Source organism: Malania oleifera, chromosome 2 (genome assembly GCF_029873635.1).
Source record: "Malania oleifera isolate guangnan ecotype guangnan chromosome 2, ASM2987363v1, whole genome shotgun sequence".
In the NCBI taxonomy this organism is placed as follows: domain Eukaryota; kingdom Viridiplantae; phylum Streptophyta; class Magnoliopsida; order Santalales; family Ximeniaceae; genus Malania; species Malania oleifera.
Window position 1 is genome coordinate 11,104,226 of NC_080418.1, and position 13,676 is coordinate 11,117,901.

Here is a 13,676-nt window from a genome sequence, read left to right on the forward strand (position 1 = left end):
TCTCAGTGGTCTGTGGTTCTGGAGCAACCCAAAGGCAATTGAGGAGTGGCTTTGTTGCTACTGTGGCTGGAGTTGTAGAGACTGCGGCAAGGCTGAGAGTAGAAGGGTAAAGACAGAAAAGATGCTGAGTAAGGGAGAGGAAAAAAAAAACAGGGATATAAACAGAGACGAGAGGAGAATAATCCAAGGGAAAACAGAGACAAACAAGAGAAAAGAGTAAAGAAGAAAGAAGGAAGGAGAAGAGGAGAATAATAAGAAGAAGAACAGAGGAAAAAGAGACCGCAGGAAAACACACGAGAGAAAAAAGAAGATATAGGGAGCCAAGGGTTGGTGCGCGGGGCATAGTTATAAAGAGGGAAGAATTGAACCCTACCCAGATTAGACAACCTGATGGCCGGGTCACATCAAATATCCATTCAAATATATATATATTTTTTATTTTCTCATTTTATTTGTTCTCTGTTCGTCACAAATCTGACTCTTCTGGAGCTAGTATCTCACAAAACTCAAAACACTAAAGTTGTAGATGATCCTTTTCTATTTCTCTATAAATTTGAATCATCTTGATCGGAGCTCAGACGGAAAAGTTATACATGAAATACGAGCAGGTGTTGGTTTTGGTTCCCGGAAATTTTCCTGTGACAAAAAATTACCAAAACTTCATAAATAGTGCAATAAAGTTCAAGAATGATGATTTTGGCACTTTATTAAAGTATTGGACAATTTTGGACATTTAATTAAAAATATAAACCGTAAAGCCCGGGTTAAGATGCCCAATTACGCAGTTTCGGCGCGTAATCACTTGTTTTCCGTTGAACTCTCTTGTTTTTCTTTTCTTTGACTCTCTTGTTTTGCTTCAAGCTTTGATATACTTTAAGCTCTTTAACATCCATGCTTTAAGCTTCATATGATCATCCTTCTTTGAAATATAAGATTTAATGAATCCTTCTGAACACTTGACCTTACTTTCTCATAGTTGAGTCCTAAAATGTCATCATTTAACCAAATATGTTAAGTTCCACTTGTTTTTTAGCATCAAAATTAAATGTTAAGTCTTGTAAGGCCAATAATATCCCCCTTTTTGATAATGACAAATAAGGAGTAAAAATTTGAGTGAGCCTTAAAAAGATTCCCCTTTACAAGAAGCATCATCTTAACAAACTTAGTAAGATTAAGATCAATTTCAAAAACTTTTTTACTATCATGCTCATCACATTATTCAAGTTCAAGATCATCATTCAAGTTCAAATACTTCTCTGCCTTTTGATACATATATCATATTCAATTTTTTAATACCATGCTCAATTTTTACTTAAAACGTCTCCCCCTTTTGACATCAATAAAAAAGTGTAAGATATAAAAAATAATTAAGTTCAAATAAAATCATATTTTGAGCATATGAATATCAAACATGCATATCAAGCATATGTACACAATCAATTCATTATTTTTCAATATGGCATATGTAGTGTGCTTCAATGGTCAAATAGTCAAGAATATTTCATATTTGTAATTCATATATGTGTTGTAACATCTTTACTAACAGCATTATCCTTCTTTGAAAATTTCATTAATTCATGATACCAATTTAACTTTTGAATTTGTGATTCTAATTAAAACATTAAATAATAATACTAATTGAACATTTCATTAATTCATGATATCAATTGAAAAATTAGAGAAAAATCATAATACAAGCAATGAGTCATAATACTCCCCCTGAATTTAATACATTCAGAATTGATACCATTTACGCTTTTAAGTTTATCATCCCATGCTTTAAATATATCATGTATGTGCTCATAGATACTAATATCAATGTCATAACATGCTCATGGATATAATTATGCTTGTCGTGCTTAAATATTAATTGATGTATTCATGGATACCAATATACTTCATAGATACTATTGCTAATGTCACATCATGCACTGCTCATGGATACAAAATTATTTAGATATCAAATTTTCAATTCAACTATGTGATCCATCATTAGCATGCATGCTCAAGAATTAATCAAATCATATCTAAATTTATGTTTCTAAATCATGCTTAATATCTTCATGCTCAAAATTTCAATATATAGTGAGCCATAAATCATTAATCATTTTCATGTCTTTAAAGATTTCAAGATATAGACATGTAGCATATAGCATATCAATACAACATTTAAGGATGGAGCATATCATTATCATGTGCATTGTACTACAATATTGCTCCATTTGTTCTCATTCTCAAATATCTTTTCTTAATTAAAAACTTATGCAATAAGCTCATATTTTCTTACATATGGATTCCTAATATTCATATTTCTTTTCAAAACTTAATACTTTCCAATTTAAGCCTTGTATGATTCATACATTAATTGAGGCCAACAATTTTCATTAGTTTTTGTTTGTTTCAATAAGCTCTTTGATTACGCGCCGAAACTGCGTAATTGGACGTTTAACCTAGGCTTTACGATTTATATTTTTAATTAAATATCTAAAATTGTCCAATGTTTTAATAAAGTGCCAAAATCATCATTCTTGAACTTTATTGCACTATTTATGAAGTTTTGGTAATTTTTTGTCGCAGGAAAATTCTCGGGAACCAAAACCAACACTTGTTTGTAATTCATACATAACTTTTTTTGAAGAAATAAGAAAGGATTATCTACAACTTTCATGTTTTGAGTTTTGTGAGATACGGGTTTCAGAAGAGTCAGATTTGTGATGAACAGAGAATGCAAAAAAGGAAAAAATATAACAATCCGGATCGGGTCTCCTATCCGGATTCGGGTCTAGGGCTTTCCCCCCTATCCTTAAATTCCCTTCTCTTCCTCCCCCTGCGCAGGCAGCCCTCGGGGCTCCCCATTCTCCCCTCTCTGGCTTCTCCTTCTTCTTCTTCTCTTCTCCTTATTATTCTTCTTCTTCTTTAGTTTGCTTTGCTTCATTCCATCTTGCTCTCTTCTCTTCCCTTTACTTTCTCTCCCTCAAACTCTCTTCTCTCTTCCCCTACTCTTCCTTCTTCCCCTGCTCTTCCAGCCCCTCTGCCCTCTCCTTCATTCTCTCTACTCTCAGCTATACCAGCAGACACCATCGTGCCCTCTGCACAACTCCCATCCCACTCCATACCAGCAGAAGACCCGAGGCCAGCTGCTGCAACCAGCTTCTCCATGCCTGAGAGCACAGCCGGCTGTTCCTCTCCTCTACAGAAGTCTCCAAACAGCAGCCCCCCCTATTGCTATACCAGCAACCACGAGCAGCAGCAGCAGCAGAGACTTGAAGACCCGAGGAGATTCTTCATGGCACAGCAGCCCCTCGGCCACCCTTCCTCAGATTCCAAGACCAGCACAACCCAAGCCAGAACAGAGCAGCCCTCTCTCTCTCTCTTTCTTCTTTCCTTTTCTCTTTAATTACTCTCACCTTTAATTAGTCATTGTTAATTTTCAGTAGAACTTCTATTTATGTTTTGAGGTTTCAAACTTGGTTGGATGATTCATAGTTAATTCTCTTTAATTCCTTCTCTTCTCAAAGTGATATTAGTAATAGATTTATTTTTATTTTTATTTTCTTGTTTGTCTTGTTTGCTTGAAGTTTTTTTTATCATTGATTAAGGTATAATTCGGTTTCTTGAAAATTAAAAAATAAAAAAAAAGAAAAGAAAAAAATATCTTTCTTGGAAATTAAATTAGTTGTTTTCCTTAAGATTCAAAAATTCGTTGAGTTTTACTTAGTTTAAGATTAATTTTTTTAAGTCCGTTTTTTTTTGTCTTTCTGTTATTGTTTAGCTGTTAGAGTTTTAACTTTTGTTATAATTATTGTTTGCATAAAAAGGGGTTGGTTCTTGAGTAAAAAGTTCATCTTTAGGTTTTCCTTGTCTGCATGTTTAAATTCTGGCTTCAAAGTTGACATTTTTAACTAGTGCGTGTTTGATGTCCCTTAGGTAGATTAGAGTTTCTATTTTTATTGTTTACTTTAATGCCAGCTAGGTCTAGGGTTTTAATTCATGTATTTGTCTAATTTATCAAAAGAAATCCCAACAATTTTGAAAAACCCCGAATCTGAACCAAGTTCAGTACTGTTTTGTTTTCGATTGGACAAACGTAAAATCTGAGATTAAAACACATTCCCTGAGGAGACGATCTAGCCCTTGGGCTTAATATTACACGACACGATTCCTATACTTGGGATAGCTTTTGAGCTGCTCATTTTTCGAGTGAGTCACTCTTAAACTCTTTTTTGAGATTTTTCATAATTTGAACAAGGCCTTTTATCTGGGTACCCATACATTCTTCGGTCCCGATGATTTAATAAGGGATGTTTCTTTTATTTTCTAAATTTGTTTAGTTTTTACACATTTTCTTTTTAATGGACATTCAAACTTCACATGCCCCTTTTTCTTACATAGAAAACATGTGGTGTGTGTGTGTGTAGGCATTTGAGGAGGTGCTAGCATAATCTTTAAAGGCTTTTGTAAAGTATCCCATGTAGAGCTTTTTTTTCTTTGTATTCTCAAACCCCATTAAATTCTATGCCTTCTTTATTTAAGGAAATTCATTGTGAGCCAATCATTCTTTCAAAATTTTCTTTTTCTTTTCTTGTTAGTGAAGTTGTAAATGATTTTGACTTGATCCTCAATTTATTTCTTAAGATCATAAATTTATGAATTTTGTATATTTTTGCCCTTTTCTTTAACCTTTTCTTGGTTTTGAGACATCTTAGTAATTTTATTCTCTAATTTAGAAATATATAAGTTTTTTTCATTTTCCATAGAGTATTAGGATCTTAAGTCTTCAAATTCCTTTATCAACTTTTCATTCTTGCTTTCGAATCTCTTGATTTTCAAATCTTTTCTTTTTTCAGTAAGATTTTTAGATTCTAACTCTTTTATCACTGCTTCATTCTTATTTTCTATTTTCTTGATTTTTAAATCTTTTTCTCTTTCAACAAGTTTAAGGGTTTCTAACTCCTTCATTCTTGTTTTTCAATGATGTGTATCATTTAGCACATTAACTAACATTTTATGCACCTTGAATAAATCATTTTGAAGTTCTTCATAAGAGGGCATACACTCATCATTGGATTCTTCTGCTGAATCATCACAAGAACGATTTAAGGATTTGGATGAGGAGCTTTCCTTATTGTCCCAAGCCATATAACAAGCAACCTCTTGGTCACTTGATTCATTATCGAAACTACTTGTACTTATATTTTCTTAAGTAGTGGCTTTCATTGCCTTTTTCTTTTTCTTTTTAGAATCCTTCTTAAGTTTTGGACAATCTAGTTTTATGTATCCAACTTTCTTACAATTATAACATATAGGTAGTTCTTTCTTTGTATCTTTCTTCTTTGTTTCTTCCTCATCTGAACTTAAGTTTTGGATTTTTCTTTTGAATTCATTTTTCCTTCTTAGTATGCTTGCAAGTTTCTTGGATATGAAGGCTAGTTCATATTCATCCATTTCATATTCATCTTCATCACTATAGCTTTTGTTTGATGTTTTAAAAGTAATAGATTCTTGGACTTTATATTTTCCACTTCTTTCATTCATTGTCATTTCATATGTGAGGAGAGAACCTATGAGTTCATCTAAGGAGGTGTTTTTTAAATTCTTTCATTTGGCTATTGTAGTGGCTTTTGGTTCCCATATAGGTCGCAACCCTCTAAGAATTTTTCGGATCATCTCATAGGTGGTGTAAGTTTTTTTCTAATGCATTTAGGGAGTTTATTATTTGGGTGAACCTAGTGTGTATACTAGTGATGGATTCATTTGGGTTTATCCTAAAAGCTTCATACTCGCTAGTGAGCATATTGATTTGATTGTCCCTTACATCAATAGTACCTTCATAGGTTACTTCTAATTTATCCCAAATTTCTTTAGTCGATTTACATGAATCTATTAAATTCATTCATATCAAGGGCACAATACAATGCATTCATAGCACTTGAATTTACTTGTAACATCCTATGGTCATTTTCGGTCCATTCTTTTTCTTCTTTGGGTACTTCTTTGCTATCTACAAGTTTGGTAGGGATAAGGTCACCATTCGGTCGACTGAATGGTTGACTTTGACCCTTCAGTTGACCATCCATTTTGAACTAATGAACTTCGGTCGACCACTAGTCAATCGAACTAGAAACAAATTGCTCTTCAGTCGATGAACCATTTCAGAACAAAATCCTTATAGTCGACCAATCCTCAGAAATTGAAATGTCACATCCAGTTTCGATCGACCACCCTTTGCTTCGGTCGATCGAGCATACATGGATTGTGAAGAATTTAAATCATTGGTCAACCGATCTTTCCCCTAGTCGACTGAACCTCGCGGGCTTATATATATTAGCTATGTGAAAAAGCTTATTTTCACCTCAAAATTGAGAGCTTTTCCTCTGTTTCCTCAGCTCTTCTCTTAAATATTTACTCCAGTAACAAAAATCCTTCCACCATCCTCTCCAGATGAACGTTTTGATGCTCAGTAGGTAGCCTATGCTAAGGAAAGCTAGTTTCCTTTGGAGCAGGCTAAGATCATATACATGAGGGAGTTCCACCGTAAAGAGGTCATACTTGGTAGCGTCCTCGATCTTCCATTTATAAAACAACATTTCAACCATATTATGGATATGTTTAGATTTTAGGGGTGGGAATGACATATCAGCCCAGTGGGCACTATCCCACTTTTGTTAGACTATTTTATACCAATCTAGGAAATGATGAGAATAGATATTATTCCCAGGCTTTGGAGACCGACATCAGATTTGATGCTGAGTATTTGACTGATGTTCTTGACATTGGGCAGGGAGATTTTGAGCACCCTGATTCGATGACCTCCTGGATAAATGAACATGAGTTTCTTATTGGGACATTTGCAAAATTAGTTATGACCGACCCACTTACAAACCTCAATCACCCTCCAAACTATAGGTCCTTCACCTTAGAGGTCAAGGTAGTCCACCATCTGATTACGTACAGTATTCTGGCTAAGGCATGATCTTGGGTGCATGTATCTTTTCTAGAATGCTTTATCATGAGGTGTCTATTCGCTAGAAAGAAACTTAACTTGCCTGTTGGCCTTACAAGGTTTAATACTCCATTTTGATGCTAACAAACAAGTAGGACTTAACATGCTTCGGTTGAGTGTTGTGTTTTCTCGGGAATCAATATTGAAAATACTCATGTAGCATGGATCAAAGTCTAATAGTATGGATCAAAGTCTGAAGACCATAAGAGCATGATGATTAAAGAAGATCAACATGAAAGCTCAAAGTCTGAATCAATGAAGAAATATCAAGAGGGTTTAAAGATATGAAAGATCAGACAATTCTGAGAGATCAGAGACTAGCAACAAATAAAGTTCAGAGCAAAAAAGAATTTTTGAGTACTTAGGAAAAGTTTTTGTAAGTCTTTAAGTTTATTCAAGTATGAAGTTTTCATTTTGAAGCTTATTAAGCAAAGATACTTAGAGACCTTAAGATAAAAACTTGGAACATGTTTTTAAAGTTAAAACAAATCTATATTCCAAGCAACAATGAGAGAGAAATCAAAAATTGACTAGAAAAGAAAAATGGTAAGTGGACGGACGACTGGCTAAATTAACAAGGCTTAAAACTGAAACACAGAAGCCTGACTGACGAGTGTCAAGGCTCTGACAGATTACTACCAATGAAAAGTGAGAAGACTGTGAAGGTTTCACCAAACAACTGTCCACCTTCTATGTTGTTAAAAGGCTTAAAATTACACATGGACAGACGACTATCACCATATGGACAGACGGCTACGACTGCTACTCAAGGGACATACGACTACCACCTTTCTGCCTATGTTTTTGTAGTTATATTAAAAGGATAGATGACTGCCAGAACTTCACAGTTGACTGCCTAGCAGCATTTTTCTGTTTTCCAATGAGTATAATTTTTGAAATTCAAATATTTGGAAACTCAAATAAGTTTAATATAAGGAAACAACTTTGAGTATTCTTGGGGAATAAGCAAGAAGGTTTTCTACATCTATAAATACCCCTAAGATACATTGATTTCTACATCAAGATCATTAAGAAATCATATTCTGCTGTCATACTCTCTCTCATTCTGAATTTCTAAAAGTGTTTCAAATTGCTCTCATCCTTGCTCGAAATTAAGAGAAGTTTTTGCTGAATCTCTCATTGCGTTTGATCATTAAGTTGCTAATTCTTTCATTGAAAGATACCTACGGTGATAAGTTTCTAAGAGCTTCATTCTGAAATTCATATTCTGAATTTACTGAAGTGCATAAGTGTTTCAAATCTGTACTAATCAGCTCTTTGAGGAGCAAGTTCTTGTAGGTCTTGTTTTTCTATCTTTGTAACAAGATTTGTTGATGATTTGAGTATTGAATCATTGGACCAAACAAGGGGAGATTGTTTGGAGAAGGCGGGCTCTTGCCTTACCCAAGGAGTGCTTGTAACTAGTTTTGTTCTGGCTGATAAAGGAACAGTAATAGTGAATCCTTTGGTAGTTTTGCCAAGGATGAGGACGTAGGCTGTGTTGAAGCTGAACCTCGTAAAAATCCCTGTGTTCTTCTTTCTCTACTCTGCTCTTTAATTTTTTAAAGATATAACCTGCATGGTTGTTTTAGATTTCAATTCTGAATGTTTGGTTGTTAAATAGACCGGAAGGTAATTCGTTTTGGATAAATCATCATTGATTATGGAAACCAAAAGGGACTACATTGGTTGATTATCCTTGACCTATTAATCTGAAAGTTTATTTAAAAACTGAACATTGGGAAGAAGAATAATTGTTGATACCAGGCTTATACTGAGTGCAGCAAATTTTCACGTATATTGTTACATAAATTGAGTGTTTGATCTTGCTGTGTTGATTGTGATTGTTTCTAAGATTTACAACTTAAAAGAACTAATCCTAAAGGAACAATTTTTAAAAAAAACCCAATTCATCCCCCCTCTTAGGAAGCTATTCCTAATTTCACTACCTAGTTTCATGATAAGATGGCTGATAGCTAAGACTATTGGGCGTAGGATCATCATGCCCTATAAGGGGATCTTAAACAAGCTATTCCTGAGGATAAAAGTAACTTGATCGATTCTTGCCATGCTAAGGAGAAGGAGAAGCACATACATGTTCTCATCGGTTACATCGAGGTTGATGAGGTATGAGTTGGTTGGCAACATGTGGTTGCCCACGAGTGCCAGGAGACCGGCAGATCAAGAGGAGTTCCCACAGGAGATGCAACCACAACCTGCTCAGTCATCAAATGCTCACTTGATGGCAACCATCACAAGATTTTCTAATTCTTTCGGTCAGTTTAGAGATTCTCAATCTCCGATTACTTAGTCCATAGAGACAGATGTCGGAGGGCTAAAAGATATGGCTTCATCATCCTACGCACAGTACACAACTCTTCGTGATGAGTTCGGAGAGTTTTCGATCTCTTCAGGGCATAGGTATAGGGAGCTAGAGAGGGTCATGATTGTAAATTTCAATGAGTTGAATGATCGTATCCATGAGCTGCATGATATTAAAGATCAAGAGCAGATGGACTTTGCCCTAGATGGAGGAGATGATTTTGATGATGGGGATGGCATATAGACACCGAGAGAGCTCCCTATAGAAACTAACATTATTATTGTTATTATTATCTGGTCTGTACACTACACACTCACCCACTATCCATTTTGTTTTCTACTGATAGTTGGGTCATTTGAAGTTATTTACATTTATCGGTAGTTATTGCCTGAGAGGGAGCATTAGTTCTTCATGACTGGTGTATTAAAATGCCCTTATTATCATGTTATTATATATATGTGGTTGCTATTCTCTATTCTTTGATGGATGACATATTCATATGGATCATTGACTGCTACCTTGTGGCATGCTTAGTTTAGAATGCCTCCTGCATGGCGAATTTAGTGGATGTGAATTGCATGTTGGTAGATGATTATAGGTTCTCGCATACTTTAAGTGAGTTATAAAATGCTTGTTTGAACCTTTCAGGTACTTGTTTTTATGGGAAATTTTCCAATTTACAAACGACATGCTGCCGAAATTTTGAAAAAAAAAAACCTTTTCCCAAAATAAAAGCAAGTAGCATGATGATTATGATGGTATGTGTGCCACATATAAAATTGATAGAGCGCACAAACTTAGGGGGAGCTTCTTGTTCTACAAATCTATGACTCTGAAAAGTTTAAATCTTTCTTTGCTTTGTTCTTTGTGAGTTTGTTTGTATGGTGCAACGCATGGCTATTATATCTCCTGCATGTTGAGAGTTACATTTATGTCTTATGTTCTAATTCATACTGGTCTGTCTGAGTTGTTAGTTGTGGATAAGTTTTTATTTTGAACTCAATCGGGTCATTTTTCATACATATATTTTTGGGAAATGCTCTATTTTCAAACGACATGCTACCAAATTTTCTAAAAATCTTCCCAATCATATCTTGTATTCAAATGATTCTTACTCAATGCCTTGTCTGTATACTTTAAATTTAGCATGGCCCTTTTTGCTGTTGCCAAAAGGGGGAGAAGTTAGGAAAAATTGGGTACCTTAGGAAATGTGCTTGAACCTTTAAAATATTTACATTTCTCATACGCATAATTTTAGGGGGAGCCTTTCTTGGTTGTACCGACTTTTGCATAAGGTATTTTTTATCATAAAAAAGGGGAGATTGTTGACCTTATAGGTCATATCCCATTTTGATTATGACAAATACTTTGGTATTTAATGTATGGTGAGTTTGTGTGCTGCATCAATTGAAAGTACCATACGGTGCACGCATATGTACTTGAAGAAGATAAAGACCCAAAACTTTCATTTGTTCTAATTTAAATACTATGTTTAATTTGGGTCTGTAATATTTTAGTAGGAAAGATTTGTAATAATTAATGCATTGCATGCATGATAGGATAGGTAAGCTCAAAGACCCCACATATCTTAGAAATAATTATTATGAGAACATGGGTGATTTCAAAAGAAAAATAGAACTTAAATACAAAATTCTATATGGTCGGTCAACCAAACCAAAACATACTAAGACCCTTGGTCAGCCGAACCTCCCTAGGGTCAACCGTTGACCAGTTGGTCGACCAAACTTGAACACATGTAGCATTTTGGTCAACTAAACCTCTCCAAGGTCAAAAGTTGACTATTTGATCAACCATCTCTAAAATGAATTGCAACACTTTGGTCGACCGAATTGACACTTGGGAAATCCCAACGCCTTAGTCGACTGAACTCCTAGTTGTAAAATGGTCTAGTTGACCAAACATTCAACTTCGATCAACTGAACTTAGCCCAGTTGACCAAACCTCGGGGCTTTTGAAATTGCCTCAAAATTGGTTGACCAACTCTTCAGTTCAAAATTACCCTAGTCGACCGAACTGAGCAACCCTATGGACCGAACCTTAAAAATGGTCAATCGATCCTTTCAGGTCGTTCAGATTTTACCGAGATTAAAACGAGGTTAATTTTTATTAACCCTATTTAAACTTTTTCCAAAATTCCCTATGTGTCCCCAACGGTTCAAATTTTTGGAAACTCTATATATATCCCTTCATTTGCGCAGATTAGAGTATGATTAGCAAATAAGATTATAAAAAATCCTTTAAATTTTTTATACTCCCATTTACCATACTATAGATTTTTCAAGCCAAAATTTTCACACTCTCTTTGACTCATCTGTGCAAAACCATCTTTGATAAAGGGAGCGTTTATTGTATACTCTTTATTTGCATTATTGTTGTAGCTTAGAGAGTGAATATATTTGTGTGCCTCATACATTATTTTAAAGTTAGCATACTCACTCATCTATTATTTTTGAAGTTATTTTTTAGAAAGCTAGCTTGAGTTGATCCCAGATTATTACATTGATAAATATTATCTTGGGATAACTCTTTTCAACTTGAGAATCTTTGCATCTTTGTTGCAAGATTCAAAGGCTCGTGTTTGTGCTTATTGCATTTTTTTTAAGAAGCTAATCTTCACTATCTATTGAGCTCATTGTTGAAAATATTTTTTTGAAGATAAAGATAGTTGAAGTATAAATCTTTGAAATATGTTTTATTGACTTCCATTGGTTTAATAAAAAAATTTATCTTTACAACATATCTCATATCACTTTATTGATATATTGTTTTGAGAGATTAAGTCCACAGATCCTAATCTCTAGTGTGCTTGTATTGAAAATATCTTTGTTGAGATATTTTATTAGGATGTTAGAAAGTCCATTGATCATTTGTTGATTATGATATCTTCAATCAAAGATACTACTCTCATATATACTCATTGACATACACATTGTTGAGAGTTAACGCATTGGTTAACAAAATATCACTTGAGCTTAATATCCTATCATATGTGAGTGTATTAATTGATTGTGCTTACTGGTACACATTTTCTTAATGTAAGAACCATATTTGTTTGTATGAAAATTTTACATTTGTCGTATTCCAGGTGTGGGCCTGAAGAGGAAGACATGCCCTGTGAAAAGTCCTCGATTGGTTTTGACCCGATTAGGAAGGCTCTGTGTTCCATCCTGTTAAGGTATTGTATTAGGTGCTGCTCCACCCATTAAGTGAGCTTTAGTGAAATCTTCTTGCTTGTGAGCTTGAGGTGGGGACGTAGGCAGTATTGGCCGAACCTCGCTAGCATATCTCGTGTTAGTTTTATTTTCCGTAATGTAATATTTGCACCTATATGTTTGTGTTTATTGTCTAAATATTTGATTGGGTTTGTGTAATACTGCTTGTGGAATCTGGTTTAACCTAGGAAGAATTTTTAAATACCCAATTCACCCCCCTCTTTGGAATACACCAATGCCAACAAGGTGCAAGAGATCGGTTCCATCCATATTTACCAATAACAAGGCACCACTTGAAAATGCCTTCTTTACCATGTAAGGTCCTTCATAATTGGGTGTCCATTTTTTGTGTGGGTCTATATGAATTGGTATAATCTATCAGATTTTTGGTGCATGTTTATATGGGAAAATGCTCTTTTACAGTTGGCATGCTGCTGAAATTTCGTGAAATTTTCAAAAACAAAACTATGTACCAAAATGACCATGATATAATGCATGTGAAAATTCTTTTAAAGGATGAGTGAATCAAATGAATTGATAACTAAATTTCATCATTAATTAGAAATCACATGCATGAGAACATACATAAGGGAGCATAGCTCCATTCTTAGATAAAGAGTACGAAGGACTCACATGCATCACTTTCGCTTTTTGAATATTGAGGCTCTTCTTAAAACCCTGATAATCATATCCAACTCTTAAAAGCTCTATGAATTGATATGGAGTGTTCTTGGTTATGGACATTATTATATGTCTTAATATATATTTTCTTATGCCTGTGTGACCTATTAGGACAACTATACTGATCAAGTGCTTTAAATGATTGCTTATACTCCTTGGTTTGCTTAATGAAATTAATAGTTAATAGGTATATGTACTTCATTTCATCTAAGCATGTATTCACATTGATAGAGGGAGCTTTCAAAAATAAATTTCTATCATGCTTTGCCCACCAACACTTTTGGCTTAGATCTGTTTAGAAATATCTTTGGCTTGTGATCAATTATGATGATTTTATGGAATATTTTTAAATGGAAATATATTTCTTTGCCACAAGTTCTTTATTTCTCCACATGATCCCTATTTTATATGTTCAATATTCTTGGGATTTATGTGA